The sequence below is a fragment of the Palaemon carinicauda genome, unplaced genomic scaffold (assembly GCF_036898095.1).
Source record: "Palaemon carinicauda isolate YSFRI2023 unplaced genomic scaffold, ASM3689809v2 scaffold25, whole genome shotgun sequence".
Lineage (NCBI taxonomy): Eukaryota > Metazoa > Arthropoda > Malacostraca > Decapoda > Palaemonidae > Palaemon > Palaemon carinicauda.
Genome location: NW_027170138.1, coordinates 116485 through 141269, shown reverse-complemented (window position 1 = coordinate 141269; position 24785 = coordinate 116485). Strand labels below are relative to the sequence as shown.

The 24785-nt window shown below is 34.4% G+C and overlaps 1 long non-coding RNA gene across 1 annotated transcript in view; it reads left to right on the top strand.

Moving 5' to 3' along the window:
- The window catches only part of LOC137636201 (uncharacterized), a 75970-nt gene extending 74002 nt beyond the window's left edge, over positions 1–1968 (top strand). The window contains exon 3 of the long non-coding RNA XR_011042985.1: positions 1601–1968. This is a non-coding gene — a long non-coding RNA (uncharacterized lncRNA). The remainder of the gene's footprint in view (positions 1–1600) is intronic.
- The last annotated feature ends 22817 nt before the right edge of the window (positions 1969–24785 follow it).

Below are 24785 nucleotides of genomic sequence, written 5' to 3'. Positions count from 1 at the left end.
ATACACATTTCTACAAAGCTTCTTCAGATTTGAAATCATCTCATACCAATGTCTATTTTAAAATTCACCTCATGTCAGTCCATTATTAGCCTAGCAGGTATTTAAGGTTTATCTTATACAATCAAGCATTCTTTAGAATCGTAACATTCAAGAACACTATATCATGAACAGATGAAAGGGGAAGCATATTTTTATAAGATATTTCCTTACAAGACTAACATTATCTCATTTTAATAATGTTCACTTTACATTCCCTAACTTCTTCTCTATAATACTGTGCATTGTTACTACTGTATACCTCATTATTGTTTTTATTTGTTTTTGCCATTTTTCTCAATTCTCATATTTATATAAACCAATAATCAAATCTTTTACTCATTCTCCCATTCTCTCTTTCCCCTTTTTTTTTGGTTCCTTGCTTTTGTCTTACAATAATATAATATTTTTTTTGTTTATACTGTACATTAATGTGATCTTCCAGTATTTTGACCATATTCTCATCTACTTACATACTAATTCTATCAAAGCAATGTCATTAGAAAACAGCACACTCACGGAGACCACCTTCCTTATACTTGACTTATTGATGTTAATCACAAGATCAAAGATTTATTGACTGAAAAGTAATCCTTAGTGTAGGCTAACTTTCATTTTAAATTTTCTGTATTTCTGCCAGAGCCGCTTATTTATGTGGCTGCGTCTGTATAAATATCCTGTACCAGTCTTTAACAATTTTCAGAAATTCCCCTTCTGTAGTCATACGCTTTTTTGCAGGCATAGTCCTTTTTTTTCTTTCTATATTCCATTTTTGTCGTCTGCATAAATTACATCTATTGTATCCCTCCCTGGTATGAGCTTCGGTATATATATGTCCCTTCACTTTGTCATATATTCCCCTACCTGAACTAGTATACCATCAGTTCCTGCTGTATTTCCCCTTTTTTTTTCCTATACTATTTCCATTTCGTCTCATCTCTACATATTTACATTTTGTCCTTTTTGGCTCGCAATTTTTCTCTATTCTTACATTGCTCCTTTTACAAGTCGGAAAATATATTTTGACCTGTCTTCCTTCACAACAGGAAGTTGTGTTAATTGCCGTATCAATGCCAACTGCAATCTGCTATCCTTTGTTCTCCCTCTCCTTTCACTTCTTCCGTACTCTGCCCTCCATTAATCCTGCTAATGTTTTATAATTGCATTCAATATGTTCATTTATATTACCTATAATGCTTAGTCTTTCTTCCAGTTCTTTTTATATCATCATTATATCCATCTCTCCAGAATCTATTCATAACTGTATCATACCCTACTTGTGCTTCAAAAATATCATATAGTGAAAATGAGTAAATCACAGCATTTATTTATTTATTTGTTTATTTATTTATTTATTTATATTTTTTTTTTTGCTATTCAATAATTTTTATTCTCATCTGTAATATCTTTACTTCATTTCCTTGCTAAGGAAAACTATTATTGCACTACTTCCACTTATGTCAGTGCCACTATATATTACCTTAAATATTACTTTATTCTCTAGTCCTATCACTAATTTTTAATATGGCAGATACTGTACTAAACTCTGTTTCCCTTTTCTCAGAATGAAGACTCCATATTTTTCACCATGGCATAATCATCACCTCCTCCTCCTACGTCTATTGACGCAAAAGCCCACGGTTAGATTTTGCCAGTCGTCTCTATCTTGAGCTTTTAAATCAATGCTTCTCCATTCATCATCATCTTTATGCTACATACTCCTCAGCCATGTAGGACTGGGTCTTCCAACTCTTCTAGTTCCTTGTGGAGCCCAGTTGAAAGTTTGGTGAACTAATCTCTCTTGGGGAGTGCAAAGAGCATTCCCAACCCATCTCCATTTAGAGCATGCCCAAACTATCTCCATCTACCCCTCACCATGATTTCGTACACATAGGGGACTTGAGTAATCTTTCCTATATTTTCATTTCTAATCCTTTCCTGCCATTTAACTCCCAATATTCTTCTGACGTCTTTGTTTTCAAATCTACAAAATTTGTTGGATTTTGTTTCAATATTAGAATAAACTTAAAACTTCTTATTTACCTAAACCAACTAAATTAGTAAATATACTCAATCTTCAATCCAGTTATCTGAAAACTGAATGCCATACTTAATTGTAAACAAACTTGAACAAATAAGATTCACCATAATACCACAATATCTTTTTCTCCTTGTAGAAAGTTTTATTATGTCACAATCTTCAGGGAGTGAATAATTTTTTTGCAGGTACACTACTTTATTCAGTCTGTAACCTGTGTTTTCTATTCTGTTTAATATACATCTGTAACCAGAATCTCTTTCATTTCTTACAGTCTTCTTTACCCTTAATCTTTGACAAAGCTTTTACCATTTCACTGTCACTTTTCTTCAAAATTCACTTTTCTGGTCGTACTGGCGGCTTTGTTTTTACTAATTGACAATGACTTGTTTACCTTGCTATCACTGTCATTACACCTTTTTTGTTTCCATATTGCTGATTTTACTCTAACTCTGTCAAAAGCTTATCTATCTTGCTGCCATTAGCTTCTGAAACGCCAATACACGAACCACCAGGTCCCCACAGATTATACCTTTCCCCACTTTTCAACATTCCAGCTAAAGAAAACAGAATTGAGGGGAAAAAATAAAAACATTAGATTATACAAAATCAATAACGAAAAAACGTTAGGACTACAGTAATACATTAATCTTTCCGTCCATCATTATGATATTAACTTTTAGAAACATTTACAACAGTGCAATTAGTTTCATTATGCTGTTATTTACTTCTCATAATTATTAATCCAGTCTCTTTTTTCAAATTGATCGTGCTTTCATATGTCAAAATCCGTCTTCTCATCAATATTCTTTCTAACAGTGATGCTTCTGTCAGTGATTCTGATAACCCTAGCTGATCAAATTCATATACTAAACATGTCTCTCTCCACCCTGAATGAGAACTTTTTCTATAATCACTTCAGTACAGTAGAGAGAGAGTGCATCTTTTGTGGTAACTAAACTAGTCTTTAGCCATCATTTCAGTATTTTCAACTCGGATAGTCGTCATATTCTTAGGTGTAGGCTAACATTTTTTTTCATTATTCCCTCATTAACTTATGCTTATTGTTATTCTTCTGGTTCTATTTATATTGTTTCTATTTATTTCTTTATCATGTCTTTGTGTGTGCCATTTATACTTTTAAATGTTGCTGGTTAACCTTTGCAGTCTCCTTTACTGATCTGTAATAAAGTTCCGTCATCATTTATTTTTCAAAACGGCCTTCATTTCTTTTCTGGGTCCATTCTTATAATCTTCACTATTTACTTGTCTCTAATATAATACAGAGTTCTACGTTCACTTATAATTTTATCCAATGCATCCATATAGCCTCTTTATATGCTACTTTTTGCTTTGCTTCCTTTCCAGTAATCATAAGCTTCTTGTTTCTTATGATGAGCAGCATTCATCTCTCTATCCATTTCCCTCTTCTACTTTAAACTTTTCCATTACATTGAAAATTGTTATTAAATGACTTATGATAAATACTTGACATTTTTTCCCCAAAGTTCTGATACACCTGCTGCTGGCTTCACTCGTAAAACTGATTCTTAATAACTTGCCTTATACCTTATTACCTGTCATCTCAAACACTGCACATACAAGGTATTTTTTCCCTCTCTTCTAAAGATATAACAACTTTATTGACTGCAGTCACTGAACGTTTACACATGCTTATACACATGCACACTAAAGTCTGCTGTACTCTTGCTTCTCATATGGTAGTTAATATGCAAACTTACCCATATGATCTAACATATCACTATGCATTTGTATCCCTCTGGTAGTCACAGCTAATAATATAACCATTACTAAGACTTCATGTAGTTTATTTATACTCCTATATTCTAACAAGCCTCTCAGATAGTACAGTAGTGATGTCCACACAAATTTCATCCCTAAAAGTGGGGCAAACATCCCCTTTTTCATACATTCCCACAATTTTTCATTTCCCCATATATCTAAGACCATCATTTACAATTTGGGTGTCCAATTACACTCTATGACGTCTTTATCTATTAATTCAAAATATCCTACCATATTTATTTTTTGTAACAGTCATTTTACAGACTACTTTGGGGTAATCCAAACATATATTACCATTCTCTTCCCATATACTAAACCATGCATATCTTTCAAACTCTAGGGCTCACTTAGTTGAACATTTTCATACTCCATTTTCTCTACATCCTTTATTTCCCGAGACATTCTTTCTCATCTGGCCATTGCTTATACATACAGGTTTATCAACCCTGGTAAAATAAACAACACTAACTACAATTTCACAGAACCACACATACTGTACCCTACACAAGACACTTTTTTTCTTATTCAACCCTTTTGTAGCCTTATCAGGTACTGTATGCCCATTACTGTATCACTTGCTTTGTCTGGAAAAAGCTGTATAAACCTGACCACATTTCCATACTAATCATATCCTGGAAGAATGACTCCAGTGCCCATTATTTTAGAATAAAAGATTCTCCTATCTGCCTCCACACATTTATAGCTTAGTCCACTACACTTGAAAACCATTTCAGTTTTTGTCTTTCCCCAATCCATGCACTGATCAATCTCATCACATTAAAATCAGGTACCTAATGACCTCTCTTCTTTATATATCTGTTTCCACCTGCTGATCTAATTTCTTAACCTTTTCTGTAAATGCACTCTCAAACATCAACTTACCAATCGTCATTCATTTAGGTAGAAACGTATATATTAAATTTGCATCTTCAGCAGCCTCCAATTTTGTTCTTCTTTTTCTCATTATTATAAGAAACAGCAAATGACACAGGTCTTGTCTTTGATAGATACCAACAGTTTGAGTGGGACTCGAACCCCAGTCTGGCGTTCACCAGTCAGGGATGTTACCACATCGGCCACCACAGCCCTTCTTCAATACCCTATGCTGTTATTGTTTTAGCCCTTAAAATCATTTCCTATTCTTTCTGCCAATTGTTCCACACATCCCAACATCATTTTGTTTCTACACTCATACTTAACTCGGGTTTGTATTATTAGGAAAAATACAAATTACTTCTAAATTTGTCATATTTCTGCTACTTCTATTTTTCTTTCTTAGGCCTACCTTCTCCCCACATCTTAGCTCTGTAAACCATTGCCTATCCAATTTCACTTTTAAAATGTTTTCCTTTGAACATTTGCATCATTCTACTCCTGGACTTCAGCCTGATTGGACCTCTCCCAGTTCTCTCCTAGCAGCCATCATAGCAGCTAAGAACAAGCTTGGATCCAACATTGCCTCCAGCAGTGCTCAAGTGATGGCTCCCTTGCTGCCACTCAACCTAACCCCTAATCCTTATCCTCCCCCTCCTGCCCCTCCTACCCCTTATTCTCAAGTACCACTTGTCTGTCTCTCTCCTCCTTGAACTTGTCTGTCTCTCTCCACCTTGAACTTCAACTCTAACTACTAACCATCAGTAGCCCTTTTCCCTTGGAGTTGCCTTTTTAGTCTTAAAACTCTCTTGGGGCACTGGGTATTGCTGCACCGTTAAGGCTCCTACTCCTTCAGTAGTGTCTACATAGGATAGGGCTTAGTCATAAGCCATTGTCTCTTATTAAGTGATAACTAACATCTTTATCTTTAATCTTATAAGTTTTTTGGTTCTAGCCCCCTTGATAGTCACAATTCTTAAAATGTTTTTGCAGTTCCCTTAAGAAGTTGATATTGCTCCATCCAACCCCAGTCTCAAAATTTGTCTCATGTTGTTCCTTCGACCATTTTTTCGAAAAAAGTAAAAAATTTTCATTCACCCAAAAAGTAAGTGTAAATCCCATAGAGTTTTTGTCATTCTGAAAACTCCTTAGACTTTTCCCCCTAAATAGATATAATTATTCAATTAATATTATTTAAATGAAAATATCAGTCTCTTGCGGTAAAATGAGTAAAGTCAAAATAAAAGACACTATTTATGGATCTGACAATGAAGCCCGTAGGCAGGCTGTATGGAGTATCCTACAGGATAACTCCTGCTTCATCTAGAAATTGAATAAATTCAATAACATTTATTTGGCTATAGCTGATGAAGCCACAACTGAAAAGATCATCCTTCCCAAAACTAAGGAAGCATTCCTTAGTAAGAACCTTGAAGTCCTAGATCCCCCTCATCTGAATGCCTCACGCACCTTGGTCATTACACAGGCTGACAGTATAGTTTATAACATCTCTGAAGCTGATTTGAAAGTTGAAATTGAACAAAGGAATAAAGTTAAGGTAACAAAAGGTTATCAAATTGCCAACCACCAAATCTACCTTCAAAGTTCAACTAGAACCCATATAAAGGGTGAGAGACAGCCTTACCAAAGGCCAATCATTCCCCCAAAATACCTGGGCCAGAACGTGTTTGTTTCTCTATCTCAATGCATGAGATGTTATAAATACGATCACACAAAAAAGGACTGCCCTCAACCATCTACCTATAAAATATGTTCACTATGTGCCTCATTAGAGCACTTTTGGACTGAATGCAACAACCAGCAAAACCATAAGTGCATCACATGCAATGGAGACCATCCAACCATGGCAGCAAGATGCCCTACTAGGAAATCCATGGTTAAGGACCAAGCAAAGGTTCTTAGAAACCAACAATCCAATATCACTCCAAATAAGTCCTTTGCACAAGCCTTAGCCCCTTCCATTTCAAACACCTCCTCTCAACCTATATTTAACAGCATTACTCTACAACAACAAACGGTAATGAACACTGCATTGATCATAGCTAATCTTAGCGAAGCAGTCGAGCCAGGGACTTTCCAGTTAATGGTTGATGCTTTCTATAAAGCCAATGGACTCCCACTGGTCAAAATACCTACAGAGGCTATCAAATTAGCCAATAAAGTATCAGCTATGTTGAAATCTGACAACGCAAATAACAACCATTTCAATTTGCTTTGTCTTTCACAATCCTTACATCGAATAACCTCTTCAAAGTATAAAACAAACACCCAATGACCATGTACCTGTAACACCTGTTTACTGCATATCATCTGACCTTCCACTTCTGATTTACACTCCTGTTTTTATTCACCCCTGCATATCCAATATACATTCCTCTGCCATCCCCTTCTCTCTGACGTCAGCTTCCATGATAATCATGCAAAAACATAACCATTTAATTCACAGGGTAGATTCATCAATACATCCATATTGGACTTAAACTTTGGAACTTGTTTTTCTTATCTACTCCCTCCATACATTGCCTTCACATTTATTCACATTAGTAGTCTGTCAATAACACAATTTTCCACCACCAACTGTGCATTAGGCCCTCCTGCATACTCCCTCCATAATCTCACTCATTCCCTTATTATCCTAAAGTGGCCTATGCCTTCCCTGGACCATTCCAAAAGCATGTCTTGCAGAATCCAAGATAGGATAGCTGTAGTTAATACCACACCATACTGATCACTGCTGGTGCCAAGACCTTTGAAACTTCTCACATGCCTCAACAGCTGGTTGTAACTTCCAAAGAGGCTTGACATAGGCTCCCATACCTATTTAAAAACTTCTTTGGGATCATTAAAAACATATATTACCCTTCTTTTCATAAATCCAAACCATGTATATCTTTCCAGATATAGGTCTCACATCTTTAAACTTTATTCATACTCTTTTCCTTTAAACCACACTTCCAGTAATTCCTAAGATTTTCTTTATCTAGCCATTACCTATACATACCGCTGCATCTCTCCTGTTGAAGTGGCCCCACTAATTAAAATTCCTCACAACCTCATGTACTGTACTATGAAATACACACTTATTTTTTCCTATTCCATCCTTTTTAGCTTTGCTAACTACACACACAGTTGTATCACATCCTTTGTACATCCTGGAAGAGATGTAACTTACCACAATTAAAATATCATCCTATCCTGGAAGTATGATCCCAGTGACCATTATTCCAAAATAATGACTCTCCTATCTGCTTTCCATACATAATACCTTCTCCTATTTGCACTCCACACTTTGTACTTTAGCCCACCTCTTAAAAACATTTCAATCTGCTTTGTATGTCTACAATCCTTACACTGATCAATCTCGTTAAAGTAAACGAATAGGCACCCAATGACCATCAACCTTTAATATCTCACATTTCTGTATATCGTATGTTTGTCCACCTCTCTGATTTATAATTCTGCTTTATTCACCCTAGCATAATTAGTACACAGTCCGCTACCAACCCTTTCCCTCTTATGTCAGCTCCCATGATATTCATCCAGAAACTTAGCAATGGCTTTTTGTGATTGACTATACTGTTATAGTCATCAGTAGATATTGATAGGCCTTGAATTTTGGGGCTTGTTATTCCTACTTACACCCTTCATTCCTTGCAGACACATCCATCAGAAATTCATAATCCCACACAATCCCGGCACGTCATCCTCTTTTAGACATTTATTTTCTCATTTTATTTTCCATGGACACTGGCTAGAAACTTCTTAAGAAGGTTTTATTTATTTTTTTATTCTATAACTACTTCCTATTTATTTAACATTTTTGTGCATTTGTTTCTAGATTTACCTTATCTGTTTTTCTTACTTATTCAAATTCACTCTTTCTTGTGGTACCTAGCACCTTACTCGCTCAGTCACTCACAATAATTCACCTATGTTAATTTCTTAAATACTCAATAATATGGGTTTTCCTCTTTTAGATGCAGAATCTCATGATATTTCATCTTCCTTACACATTTCTTAAGAGCTTCTACAGATTTGAAATCATCTCATACCAATGTCTATTTTAAAATTCACCCTATGTCAGTCCATTATTAGCCTAGAAGGTATTTAAGGTTTATTTTATACAATCAAGCATTCTTTAGAATCGTAACATTAAGAACACTATATCATGAACAGATGAAAGGGGAAGCATATTTTTATAAGATATTCCCTTACAAGACTAACATTATCTCATTTTAATAATGTTCACTTTACATTCCCTAACTTCTTCTCTATAATACTGTGCATTGTTACTACTGTATACCTCATTATTGTTTTTATTTGTTTTTGCCATTTTTCTCAATTCTCATATTTATATAAACCAATAATCAAATCTTTTACTCATTCTCCCATTCTCTCTTTCCCCTTTTTTTTGGTTCCTTGCTTTTGTCTTACAATAATATCATATATTTTTGTTTATACTGTACATTCATGTGATCTTCCAGTATTTTGACCATATTCTCATCTACTTACATACTAATTCTATCAAAGCAATGTCATTAGAAAACAGCACACTCACGGAGACCACCTTCCTTATATCTGACTTATTGATGTTAATCACAAGATCAAAGATTTATTGACTGAAAAGTAATCCTTAGTGTAGGCTAACTTTCATTTTAAATTTTCTGTATTTCTGCCAGAGCCGCTTATTTATGTGGCTGCGTCTGTATAAATATCCTGTACCAGTCTTTAACAATTTTCAGAAATTCCCCTTCTGTAGTCATACGCTTTTTTGCAGGCAGTCCTTTTTTTTCTTTCTATATTCCATTTTTGTTGTCTGCATAAATTACATCTATTGTATCCCTCCCTGGTATGAGCTTCGGTATATATATGTCCCTTCACTTTGTCATATATTCCCCTACCTGAACTAGTATACCATCAGTTCCTGCTGTATTTCCCCTTTTTTTTCCTATACTATTTCCATTTCGTCTCATCTCTACATATTTACATTTTGTCCTTTTTGGCTCGCAATTTTTCTCTATTCTTACATTGCTCCTTTTACAAGTCGGAAAATATATTTTGACCTGTCTTCCTTCACAATAGGAAGTTGTGTTAATTGCCGTATCAATGCCAACTGCAATCTGCTATCCTTTGTTCTCCCTCTCCTTTCACTTCTTCCGTACTCTGCCCTCCATTAATCCTGCTAATGTTTTATAATTGCATTCAATATGTTCATTTATATTACCTATAATGCTTAGTCTTTCTTCCAGTTCTTTTTATATCATCATTATATCCATCTCTCCAGAATCTATTCATAACTGTATCATACCCTACTTGTGCTTCAAAAATATCATATAGTGAAAATGAGTAAATCACAGCATTTATTTATTTATTTGTTTATTTATTTATTTATATTTTTTTTTTTTGCTATTCAATAATTTTTATTCTCATCTGTAATATCTTTACTTCATTTCCTTGCTAAGGAAAACTATTATTGCACTACTTCCACTTATGTCAGTGCCACTATATATTACCTTAAATATTACTTTATTCTCTAGTCCTATCACTAATTTTTAATATGGCAGATACTGTACTAAACTCTGTTTCCCTTTTCTCAGAATGAAGACTCCATATTTTTCACCATGGCATAATCATCACCTCCTCCTCCTACGTCTATTGACGCAAAAGCCCACGGTTAGATTTTGCCAGTCGTCTCTATCTTGAGCTTTTAAATCAATGCTTCTCCATTCATCATCATCTTTATGCTACATACTCCTCAGCCATGTAGGACTGGGTCTTCCAACTCATCTAGTTCCTTGTGGAGCCCAGTTGAAAGTTTGGTGAACTAATCTCTCTTGGGGAGTGCAAAGAGCATTCCCAACCCATCTCCATTTAGAGCATGCCCAAACTATCTCCATCTACCCCTCACCATGATTTCGTACACATTATGGGACTTGAGTAATCTTTCCTATATTTTCATTTCTAATCCTTTCCTGCCATTTAACTCCCAATATTCTTCTGACGTCTTTGTTTTCAAATCTACAAAATTTGTTGGATTTTGTTTCAATATTAGAATAAACTTAAAACTTCTTATTTACCTAAACCAACTAAATTAGTAAATATACTCAATATTCAATTCAGTTATCTGAAAACTGAATGCCATACTTAATTGTAAACAAACTTGAACAAATAAGATTCACCATAATACCACAATATCTTTTTCTCCTTGTAGAAAGTTTTATTATGTCACAATCTTCAGGGAGTGAATAATTTTTTTGCAGGTACACTACTTTATTCAGTCTGTAACCTGTGTTTTCTATTCTGTTTAATATACATCTGTAACCAGAATCTCTTTCATTTCTTACAGTCTTCTTTACCCTTAATCTTTGACAAAGCTTTTACCATTTCACTGTCACTTTTCTTCAAAATTCACTTTTCTGGTCGTACTGGCGGCTTTGTTTTTACTAATTGACAATGACTTGTTTACCTTGCTATCACTGTCATTACACCTTTTTTGTTTCCATATTGCTGATTTTACTCTGTCAAAAGCTTATCTATCTTGCTGCCATTAGCTTCTGAAACGCCAATACACGAACCACCAGGTCCCCACAGATTATACCTTTCCCCACTTTTCAACATTCCAGCTAAAGAAAACAGAATTGAGGGGAAAAAATAAAAACATTAGATTATACAAAATCAATAACGAAAAAACGTTAGGACTAATACATTAATCTTTCCGTCCATCATTATGATATTAACTTTTAGAAACATTTACAACAGTGCAATTAGTTTCATTATGCTGTTATTTACTTCTCATAATTATTAATCCAGTCTCTTTTTTCAAATTGATCGTGCTTTCATATGTCAAAATCCGTCTTCTCATCAATATTCTTTCTAACAGTGATGCTTCTGTCAGTGATTCTGATAACCCTAGCTGATCAAATTCATATACTAAACATGTCTCTCTCCACCCTGAATGAGAACTTTTTCTATAATCACTTCAGTACAGTAGAGAGAGAGTGCATCTTTTGTGGTAACTAAACTAGTCTTTAGCCATCATTTCAGTATTTTCAACTCGGATAGTCGTCATATTCTTAGGTGTAGGCTAACATTTTTTTTCATTATTCCCTCATTAACTTATGCTTATTGTTATTCTTCTGGTTCTATTTATATTGTTTCTATTTATTTCTTTATCATGTCTTTGTGTGTGCCATTTATACTTTTAAATGTTGCTGGTTAACCTTTGCAGTCTCCTTTACTGATCTGTAATAAAGTTCCGTCATCATTTATTTTTCAAAACGGCCTTCATTTGTTTTGGGGTCCATTCTTATAATCTTCACTATTTACTTGTCTCTAATATAATACAGAGTTCTACGTTCACTTATAATTTTATCCAATGCATCCATATAGCCTCTTTATATGCTACTTTTTGCTTTGCTTCCTTTCCAGTAATCATAAGCTTCTTGTTTCTTATGATGAGCAGCATTCATCTCTCTATCCATTTCCCTCTTCTACTTTAAACTTTTCCATTACATTGAAAATTGTTATTAAATGACCTATGATAAATACTTGACATTTTTTCCCCAAAGTTCTGATACACCTGCTGCTGGCTTCACTCGTAAAACTGATTCTTAATAACTTGCCTTATACCTTATTACCTGTCATCTCAAACACTGCACATACAAGGTATTTTTTCCCTCTCTTCTAAAGATATAACAACTTTATTGACTGCAGTCACTGAACATTTACACATGCTTATACACATGCACACTAAAGTCTGCTGTACTCTTGCTTCACATATGGTAGTTAATATGCAAACTTACCCATATGCTCTAACATATCACTATGCATTTGTATCCCTCTGGTAGTCACAGCTAATAATATAACCATTACTAAGACTTCATGTAGTTTATTTATACTCCTATATTCTAACAAGCCTCTCAGATAGTACAGTAGTGATATCCACACAAATTTCATCCCTAAAAGTGGGGCAAACATCCCTTTTTTCATACATTCCCACAATTTTTCATTTCCCCATATATCTAAGACCATCATTTACAATTTGGGTGTCCAATTACACTCTATGACGTCTTTATCTATTAATTCAAAATATCCTACCATATTTATTTGTTGTAACAGTCATTTTACAGACTACTTTGGGGTAATCCAAACGTATATTACCATTCTCTTCCCATATACTAAACCATGCATATCTTTCAAACTTTAGGGCTCACTTAGTTGTAGATTTTCATACTCCATTTTCTTTACATCCATTATTTCCCAAGACATTCTTCTTCATCTGGCCATTGCTTATACATACAGGTTTATCAACCATGGCAAAATGAGCAACACGAACTAAAATTTCACAGAACCACACATACTGTACTCTGCACAATACACTTTTTTCTTAGTTAACTCTTTTATAGCCTTATCATCTACGCACATTGCTGTATCACATGCTTGTACATCCGGATAAAGCTGTATAAACCTGACCACATTCCCATTCTAATCATATCCTGGAAGGATGACTCCAGTGCCCATTATTCTAAAATAAAAGATTCTCCTATCTGCCTTCACACTTCATACCTTAGTCCACTACACTTTAAAACCATTTCAATTTGTTTTATGTTTCCACAATCCATGCACTGATCAATCTCATCACATTAAAATCAGGTACCTAATGACCTCTTTTCTTTATATATCTGAGTTTCCACTTGCTGATCTAATTTCTTAACTTTTTCTGTAAATGCACTCTCAAACATCAACTTACCAGTTGTTCATTTAGGTAGAAACGTAGATATTAAATTTGCATCTTCAGCATCCTCCAATTTTGTTCTTCTTTTTCTCATTATTATAAGTAACAGCAAATGACACAGGGTCTTTGATAGATACCAACAGTTTGAGTGGGACTCAAACCCCAGTCTGGCGTTCACCAGTCAGGGATGTTACCACATCGGCCACCACAGCCCTTCTTCAATACCCTATGCTATTATTGTTTTATCCATTAAAATCATTTCCTATTCTTTCTGCCAATTGTTCCACACATCCCAACATCATTTTGTTTCTACACATACTTTACTCGGGTTTGTATTATTAGGAAAAATACAAATTACTTCTAAATTTGTCATATTTCTGCTACTTCTATTTTTTTTCTTAGGCCTACCTTATCCCCACATCTTAGCGCTGTAAACCATTGCCTATCCAATTACACTTTTAAAATGGTCTCCTTTGAACATTTGCATCATTCTACTCCTGGACTTCAGCCTGATTGGACCTCTCCCAGCTCTCTCCTAGCAGCCATCATAGCAGCTAAGAACAAGCTTGGATCCAATATTGCCTCCAGCAGTCCTCAAGTGATAGCCCCCTTGCGGCCACTCAACCTAACCCCTAATCCTTATCTTCCCCCTCCCTACCCTCCTGCCCCTCCTACTCCTTACTCTCAAGTACCACTTGTCTGTGTCTCTCCTCCTTGAACTTCAACTCTAACTACTAACCATCAGTAGCCCTTTTCCCCTGGAGTTGCCGTTGTGGTCTTAAAACTCTCTTGGGCCACTGGGTATTGCTGCACCGTTTAGGCTCCTGCTCCTTCAGTAGTGCTTACATAGGATAGGGCTTAGTCATAAGTCATTGTCTCTTTTAAAGTGATAACTAATATCCTTATCTTTAATCTTATAAGTTTTTTGGTTCTAGCCTCCTTTATGGTTACAATTCTAAAAATATTTTTGTGGTTCCCTTAAGAAGTTGATATTTCTCCATCCAACCCCAGTCTCAAAATTTGTCTCACGTTGTTCCTTCACAATTTTTTCGAAAAAAGTCAAAATTTTCATTCGCTCAAAAAGTAAATGTAAATCCCATAGAGTTTTTGTCATTCTGAAATCTCATTTAAGCAGTGCAATTTCTGTAGACTTTTCCCCCTAAATAGACATAATTATTCAATTAATAATATTCAAATGAAAATATTAGTCTCTCTCGCTGTAAAATGGGTAAAGTCAAAGTAAATGACACTAGTTAAGGATCTGACAATGAAGCCCGTAGGCAGGCTGTATGGAGTATCCTACAGGATAACTCCTGCTTCATCCATAAATTGACTAAATTCAATAACATTTATTTGGCTATAGCTGATGAAGCCACAACTGAAAAGATCATCCTTCCCAAAACTAAGGAAGCAGTCCTTAGTAAGAACTTTGAAGTCCTAGATCCCCCTCATCTGAATGTCTCACGCACCTTGGTCATTACACAGGCTGACAGTATAGTTTATAACCTCTCCGAAGCTGATTTGAAAGTTGAAATTGAACAAAGGAATAAAGTTAAAGTAACAAAGGTCATCAAATTGCCAACCACCAAATCTACCTTCAAAGTTCAACTAGAAACCATATAAATGGTCAGAGACAGCCTCACCAAAGGTTTGCTCATTTCCAGCCAATCATTCCCCCTCCCAAATACCAGGCCCAAGACGTGTTTGTTTCTCTATCTCAATGCATGAGATGTTATAAATATGATCACTCAAAAAAGGACTGCCCTCAACCGTCTACCTATAAAATATGTTCACTATGTGCCTCATTAGAGCACTTTTGGACTGAATGCTCATTTCACTGCATTAGTAGCTGCTATAGTCTTACTCATGGGTTGCCTTATTATTATATTCTTATAAGGTTATTTTCAGTCAGTAATAATTCTGAAATTCCCTCAATCTACTTCTTACATTTTCCTAATTTCACAATCCATTCCTATCCTAGATCTGGTCGATGTACGCCAGGTCTTTAGTTTCTACATTTATGCATTTTGCTCTTTTGTTGTAAACTACGGTGTTATGATTATCCAGAATAAGACATACTTCTCTATATTTCAATTAGATTATTTACATATATACATGCAATGATATTCATGTACAGTAGTTTTACCTTAAATACTACTTTAATCCCAAACCCTATCTCTTAATTTTTCATACAGCTGATATTGTACAACACATTGTTTCCCTTTGCCCAGAATTAAGCTCCATATTTTTCACTGTAAGACATTAAAAACACTTACAGCATGTCATTTACCTAAATCGACTAAACTAATCAATATCGCCAATCTTCAATCCAATAAACTTAACAATGAAGGTTGTATTGAATTACAAACAAATACGAACAAATATTAGAAAAATGTATCATAATCGCATACTGTATTCTTTGTCATAGTGCAACAATGTAGTTTTCTCTTTATTTAGAGAGCTTTAATCCATGGGCTAATACTAAACACTACATAAATAACACAAAGATACCCTTATTGTTTTTAAAATAACATTACACAATCTTTAAGCAACGAATAATGTTTGTACAAATACAGTACTGTACCTTATTCACTGTCATCTGTTTTTTCCACTCTTTCTTAATATACAGATGTAATCAGAATATTTTTCATTTCTTACTGCTGTCTTTACTCTTGACCTTAGACAGTTTTCTCTATTTAACTGTCACTTTCATCAAAATTCACCTTTCTTTTCTTACCGGCAGCTTTATTTTGAAGTAATTGACGATGCTTGTTAACATCACTGTCACTCTCATTAGATTTCGATTCTCTTCTTGTTGCTAGTTTTATTATTACTCCGACAAAAGCTTATCTCTCTTGTTATTAACTTCCGAAATACCAATCTTTAGCATCATTTTCAGAAACTCGCTTCTTTCTCATATATCGTGATAGTTCTTGCCTTGGTACTAAGTTATATAAGCCTTTCGGTTTTTTCTATAGTTTTTCATTTTCAAATCACGAATATTCCTTAGTCATTTCTGCTTTTCTCTGTATTCCATTTCATGTCTTAATGCATAAATTGTATCCTCTGTACCTTTATTACAGGTTCCTTAGTCTATTTTCCATAATTATTTCATAAATCTTAATTGAGTAGGATATCGAATCTGCCTCACTAATTAGAGCAGGGTTGTGAATCACACTTTTTGGGGGGAACAAGTCGTCTATTCCTCCAGCGGTATTCTCTCCTGGTAATAGAAGTTACACATCAATCCCTTCATTTCTCAAATATCCCTTCACCTCAACTGGTGTACCATGAGTTCATGCTGTCTTTCTCTCCTTTACACTTGATCCTATTCTCTCTAAATCTCATATCTATTTATATCTGTAACTTGTCCTACTTGTCTATTATTCTTTTAAGGTTCTCCTCATTGATTAACTTCCAACAGAAGTATCTCCCAGTTACCTCTTATTTCCCATTCAGATAACTCTCTCCTACTTGTACATACTGTATTAACAACTGCTGTATAGGGGCTACTTTTCAGTTGGTTAGGGAGAAGAGAGACCTATGCTTGAAAATTAAACCCTTGTTCTCTTAAGTTTTGTATAGTGACATAGCCTGTGTACCATTGGTCTTCCGCTGTGTTTGGTTAGAGTTCTCCTTCTTGAGGATACACTCATGCACACTATGCTGTTTCTTTATTTCCTTTCTTCACTGGGGTGTTTTTCCATTTTGAGCCCTTGGCTTATAACATCCTGTTTTTCCAACTTGGTTACAGCCTAGCTAGCAATAATGATAACAATGATAATAATAATAATGAATTCAATTCGTTCTTAAGTATTTATTCACTGTGGAATTCCTTCTATTCTCTGGCCGTTCTGTGAATTTACGTAACTTAGGTCTTCTGTAACCACATTTGCTAATTCTATGAAGGTTACAGCTTGGCAATTAACTTAGTGCTTTTCAAGCATTTCTCTCATCTTATTGACATCTAACCTCCTTTTCAATCTAATCTGATGGAATATTATCTCCTACTTTATAACTTGAATAACTTTCATTCACTAACAATCTTATTTTTGGCCTTATATTCAGTACTTATTAAATTTCACTACATATATACATGGATACATCCCAAAATGCTTATGCACTGTTGCATTGTAATACAAGGAACATACACATATACATAAATTCCCATTCATTGTTTCGTTATTTTTATACAGTATTACACAGTACTGTATGCTCAGTCAATTTATTCACACGCAGCTTATCTTCCATCTTCTCTCTTGCAGTTACCACTTATTCGTGAAATTTTAATAAATATAGAAGTAAAAAGTTTCCAATGCATTTCAAAGATTCATAGATTACATTTTGTTTATTCATATTAGATATGGTATCCTTTCACATGCATTCTTGTATGTTATAGCTACACCACATCCATTATCCATTGATGTAATTTCACCTCATTTAATTTTCTTTTTACTCAAGAACATCATCATATCTACTTGAACACGCATTTCTTCTCAGGAATCATTTTCATCTATTCATTACATGTTCTTCCAAACCAGTGGGTTTAACCAAATTTGTACTCATTGTTTCCCTGAATCAACCCAAATCCATTCATGTTTCATGAACCTCCAGCACTTTCATGCAGTATGAAGAGTCCATTATTTTCAGCCGGTCCATTCTCTTTCATAGTTATGATACATTTTGTGGTGCACCACAAGCTGAAAATTTGACCTCTAGGGGGTAGAAACAACTCGCGAATATGATCTTGCTGTTGTTGAACACCACACTCCACACACTTCTAACACTTCAAATCAAATGGGTTGCAGTAAAATAAACCTAAAAAAATTGCGAAAAACAACGAAAAAACGTAAGAAAATGCCAAAACACTATGAAAAACCATCCGAAAACAACGTATTACACACACAACGTCTGAAAACGGTGAAAAACCAAAAAATACCTCCAAAAACGATGAAAACATCAAGAAAATGTCCGGAGACACTAAAACACAAAGAAAAAACATCCTAAAATTAGAAATTACACATGGAAGTTACGCCCAAATATGACAAATTACACACAAAACATGTCCGAAAACCGTAAAAAACACAAATAGTTTAAAAAACAACAAAAGACTCCATAATAACAACTGAAAATGCCGAAACACAATGAAAAACCATCCGAAAACAACGAATTATAAAAAAAAAGAAGTCCAAAAACAGTGAAAAACCAAAAAATACGTCCAAAAACATTGAGATATAGGGAAAAAAATCCAAAATGACGAATTACTCTCAAAAGAACGTCTGGAAATGGTGTTAAACACTAAAATAATCTCTAAAACAACAAAAGAATGTTCAAAAACATCAAAACACAAGGAAAAAAAACGTACGAAAATGACAAATTACACATAAAAATCGTCTGAAAACTGGGGAAAAAAACAAAAATACGTCCTACAAAGACAAAAATCACCGCAATAAAGTCTGAAAATGCTGAAACACATTGAAAAAAAATGTCTAAAAACAATGAATTACACACATAAACGTCCGAAAACAGTGAAAAACAAAAATATATGTCCGGAAATGATGAAAACATCAAGAAAATGTCCAAAGACACCAAAACACAATGAAAAAATGGCTGAAAATGACAAATTACACATCAAAAACGGTAAACAACACAAATACGTTCTAAAACAACAGACACCTAAAAAAACATCCGAAATTGACGAAACGCAATGAAAAACCATCCGAAAACAAAGAATTATTCACAAAAAATGCCTGAAAGCAGTGAAAAACCAAAAAATATGTCCGAAAACACCGAAAAGACGTCTGAAAACACAGAAGCACAATGAAAAACATCTGAAAATGACAAAATAAACAGAAGAATATGTCCAAAACCCCCGAAGAACACCGGAAAAAACGTCCGAAAATGCCGAAACACAATGAAAGATTGACCAAAAACGATGAATTACACACAAAAAAGTAAAAAAACGGTGAAAAACCCGAAACATGTCCAAATCAGATGACTAATACTGAGAAATCGTCGGAAAATGCTGAAACACAAAAAAAAAAAAACTTCAAAAACAACAAATTACACACAAAAAACATCTAAAAACTGTGAAAAGCACAAAAAACATCCCAAAACAATGAAAAGCACTGTATAAACATCCTAAAATCCCAAAACACAATGGGAAAAAGGCTGAAAATGACAAACTACTCTCAGGAAACGTCCAAAAACGGTGAAAAACGCAGATATGCATCTGAAAACGACGTATAACATCGAAAAAACTTCCATAAAAACCGAAACATAGGGGAAAAACGTTGGGAAGTGACAAATTACTCACCAAAAATGTCTGAAAATGGTGTTGAACACACAAATAATCTCAAAAACTACGAAAAGAACAAAAAAATGTACGAAAATATCGAGACAATGAAAAAACGTACGAAAATGACGAATTACTCTCAAAAAACGTCTGAAAACCAGGGATAAAAACGACAAAAATCACCACATAAAACTCTGAAACTCATTAAAAAAAACGTCTAGAAAAAACGTCTAAAAGCGATGAATTACACACTAAAAAAGTATGGAAACGTTGAAAAACAAAAAAATACTTCAAAAATGACAAAAAACACAAGAAAACGACCGAATAGGCTGAAACAAACGCCTGAAAACGACAAATTACACACTTTGTATGTGCGGAAACGGTGAAATATCCTTAAACATGTTCGAATACGACAAAAAACACTGAGAAAACTTCCAAAAATGCTGACACACCATGAAAAAAGTCCGAAAACGACGAATTACACACAAAAAACATCCGAAAACAGTGAATGAAAACAAAAATACGTTTGCAAAAGACGAAAAACACCAAATAAACATTCGAAAATGGTGAAACATCGTGATGAAACGACGAATTATACACAAAATACGTCAGAAAACGACAAAAAACACCGAGAGAACGTCCGGAAACGCTGAAACACAATGAAAAACGTCCGAAAACCTAGAATTAAATAAAAATAGTCCTAAATCGATTAAAAATAACGTTTAAACGTCCGAAAACGCGACTAATTACACATAGAAAACAGTGAAAACCCTAAAATTACATACGAGTACGACGAAAAACACTGAGAAAACGTCCAAAAACGCTGAAACTCCATAAAAACCTTCCAAAAACAACGATTTACACTCGTAAAATGTCCGAGAATGGTAAAAATCCCAGAAACGAGTATCTAATAATCACTGACAATGCTTTTTCTTGTAGAATATCTACACTTTTTAAACTTAATAAATTAATGCATGTTTAGGCTAACATTTTTTTTTCATTATTCCCTTATTAACTTTATGCTTAGTGTTATTCTTCTGGTTCTATTCACTTCTGTTTTTGTGGTTTGTATATTAACATTATTGTCATATTAATTTTTGTTCCCCTATTCTCCCAACAAATCCTTTATGACTGTAACATAAATCAGAAAAATCTTTCCATCTCATATTTGTCTGTACTTCCTGCCTTGGTAGCTAATGATACGTTTTTTTCTAAATCAGTAAATACTATGTATAGTATAGTTTTTCTGTTTTTTCTCGGTACTTCTACATTGTCTGTCTTGATACAAATATTGCATATCCTGTATCCTTCCCTGGCATGAACCTAAATTAATCCTCACTTATCGCAGTTTCGCCTTTTATTCTTTCTTTTATAATTTTCTCATAAATCTTCATAGTGTCAGGTATTGGCTATATCTCTCGGTAATTAAAAGTCTTGGAAATCACCATTTCCTTTCTATATCAGGACCGTAGGCTCCTGCTCCATGTTTCTGGCACGGTAATCATTGTTGGAGATATATCTTACACATTTACGATAGTCTCTCAGTACTGTATATCTTTCCCTTCACTTCAAAAACATTTTCACACATTGACTGGTATACCATCAGGTCTTGCTTCTGTTCCCCTTTTCATTTTATCAAATGCTTATTTCACTTCATTAGTTGTTACTCGTCTTACTCATGGGTGGCCTTATTATGTTATTCTTCTAAGGTTATATTTACCCAGTAATAATTCTAAAATTCCCTCAATCTATGTCTTACATCTTCCTCATTTAACAAAACACTCCCATCCTAGATCTGCTTGATATATGCCAGGTCTTTGTTTCTTCATTTATGCATTTTTTTCTCTCGTGTTGTAGTGGGACTGTGGGGTTGTAATTATCAAACGAACATCGTTATTCTACTTAATTAAATTCTCTACATATATAGGCAGTCATATACATCCATAGTAGTTTTACTTTAGATATTACTTCAGTCCCTAACTATATCACTAATTTTTCATATAGGGGATACTCTCCTACACATTCAATTTCCCTTTACCCAAAATTAAGCACCATATTTTTCACTGTAATATATTGAAAAGACTTCCAACATATTTACCTAAAGCAACTTAACTAATCAATATCACCAATCGTTAATCCAATAAACTTAACAATGAGTGTCGTACTTGATTACAAACAAATAAAACTATTATAAATGTATATCATAAGATAACAGGATATCTTATTTTTTGTCATAATACAGCAATATTGTTTTCACTCCATGTAGAAAGTTTTATTCCACTGGTATATACTCTACACAGCATGACAAAATATGTCGCTATTGGTTTCACAATAACATCACACTCTTTAGGCACCAAATAATATCTGTACAAGTGCAGTACCTTATTCAATCTGTCACCAGTTTGTTCCACGCCTTTTAATATGCATATGTAATCAGAATCTTATTTCATTTCATACAGCTCTCTCTACCTTTAATTCTTGACAAAGCTTTTTCTATTTCCCTGTCACTTTTCATCAGAATCTACCTTTTGAGTCTTACTGGTGGCTTTACATTGAGTAATTGACAAAGGCTTATTCACCTATCTGTGACATTAATCTTCCTTAATCCTCTTATTACTGGTTTTACTCTTACTCTGACGAAAGCTTATCTATCTGACTTCCATTAGCTTCTGAAATGCTAGGATGCGTTCCACCAGGTCCCCACAAATTAACTCGTGTCTTGAAAACAACAACAGAGAAAAGCTACATAGGCCACCATCCCCCTCCGTTTAGCATTTCAACAAAAGAAGACTAGACAAAACATAAACCAGAAATTACTAAACCTACTTACTTCATTGATATTTCTATCAATCATCATGAAATCAGCTTTCATAAACAACTGGTATGACAGTGCATTCCTTTTGTGCAATCTCTCTATCAACTAGATCTTTCCGTTACATCCGAAAACAAGTCGTTGTACCAATATTCTGTCTGACTGATGTTTCTGTCAGTGATTCTGATAACCTTTTCTGAAGCATTTTGCTTTTCCCTTTCTGGTATTCGTAATTGAGGTCAATATCTATATTGAGACCACCTCGACTATATTCTCCCTCTAAGACCATTTCATTCACTCTAGTGCTGGTTCAGTTGTTATTCCCCAAGACATCCAATGTTTTTTCTCTTTCAAGATCACCGCACAGCACAATAGGCTCATCCATCTTCCTCTTTAAAGCAATCTTATTTTTCTTACGTGTAAAATTTTAATGTACCCCTTTCCTCTATTATTGTTGTCTTACTTTTTATCCCTTTTGACATTAATTCTACTTGTCTCTAGTATAGTAATCTTCATGTGATTTTGAAAGCAGACATTATTTTTCTAGAGCTTATTCATATTCAACTTTTATATTGTCTTCACCATTTGCTCATTTATATTACTTAGCATCTCTGATGGACAGAATACAATACACATTTCTGAGTCCACGGCATACATATCCGTGTAGATTCTTTCCAAGGCGGTACTTTTTCCTTTGCGTCTTTTCTAGGTACCCTTAATGTTTTTTTGCTTATGTTTAGTATTCATCTCTTTCCATTTCCCTCTTCTGCTTCAAAACTTCTCCATTCTATTGAAAATAGGTTATCACTGCATGCCATTTCCAAGTGCTGCCCCTTTTCTGTGTTTCGTTGTGTCTGTTTGTTGTCATGATAGACATTAGATGACCCAAAACAAATTCTTGACATGTTTCTCACAGTTCTGATACACCTGACACTGACTTCATTTATTTATCTAAAAGTTGTTACTGTTCTTGAAATATTTTATTTTAATTGTTCATTACATCTCTTGTGGCTTATTGATTTCCCTATTTCCTTTCCTCAGGTCATCTGCGAACAGCCCACTCAGAGAGACCACCACCTTAACATCTGATATGACGATGTTAATCACAAGGTCAAAGTTCTAACGACGTCAAGACCAACTCTCACCTTAAACTTTCCTATACTCCTGCCAGAGCTTGTGTATGTGGCTGCCTCTGCTCACGTAACCTATAACACTCTTAACATAATTTTCAGAAATTCCCTTCTTTTTAATATATTTCCACACTTCTTGCCTTAGTAGCCAGTCATATGCTGTATACCAGGCATAGTTGTTTTTGTTTATCTCTGTCTGTTTTTATCAATATTCTATTATCTGTCTTAATGCCAAAATTGCATCTTTTGTATCATTTCCTGACATGAATCTAAATTGATCCTTCCTAATTGAAGGTTTTCCCTTAATTTTTATCATGAATATTTTATAAATCTTCATTGTGTAGGATATCGATTCCATCTCTCGGTAATAGAGCATTCATGAGAATCACCCTTTTGGTTGGGACCTGTAATCTGTTCCTTCAATTTTCGTTATACTTTCTTGGTGATAGATCTTACACGTCTAGTCTCTCAGTGTACGTGTATATCTGTCCCTTCATTTCCCAAGTATTGCCATACCTAAACTGATATACCATCATTCCCTGCTGCCTTTCTCTGTTATATTTTATTTTATGCTCTTTTCATCTCATTTCTACCTATATCTAAAACTTGTCTTGCTTGCGAGTTGGCATATTCTGTTGTTGTTTTTGAGTTCTGTTCATTATATAACTTCTAGACAGTTATTCCTACCATCTTGTTCTTATACTTTACTCATCCTTGATCTGTTTGATTTATATCAAGTTTTTAGTGGCTTTATTTCTGCATTTGCTATGTTTGATCTTTCGATGTTTTTAATTTTCTGGGTAACTAATACATTTCAATTACCTTTATGCTGGTCACAGCCTTTTTATTGCTTCTTTATTTGCACTTTTCCAAGCCAGTTTTTTCCATAGATTTATTTCTGTCATAAGCTATCCATAATTTGTTTTATTTTTTATTGTTTCCTGCATGTTATGAATCTACCATCAGCTCTACTTATCTATACGTGGTCCCCTGATAATTTTTTTTTCCAATATATTTTCTTTGAATCTCAGGATTATCAT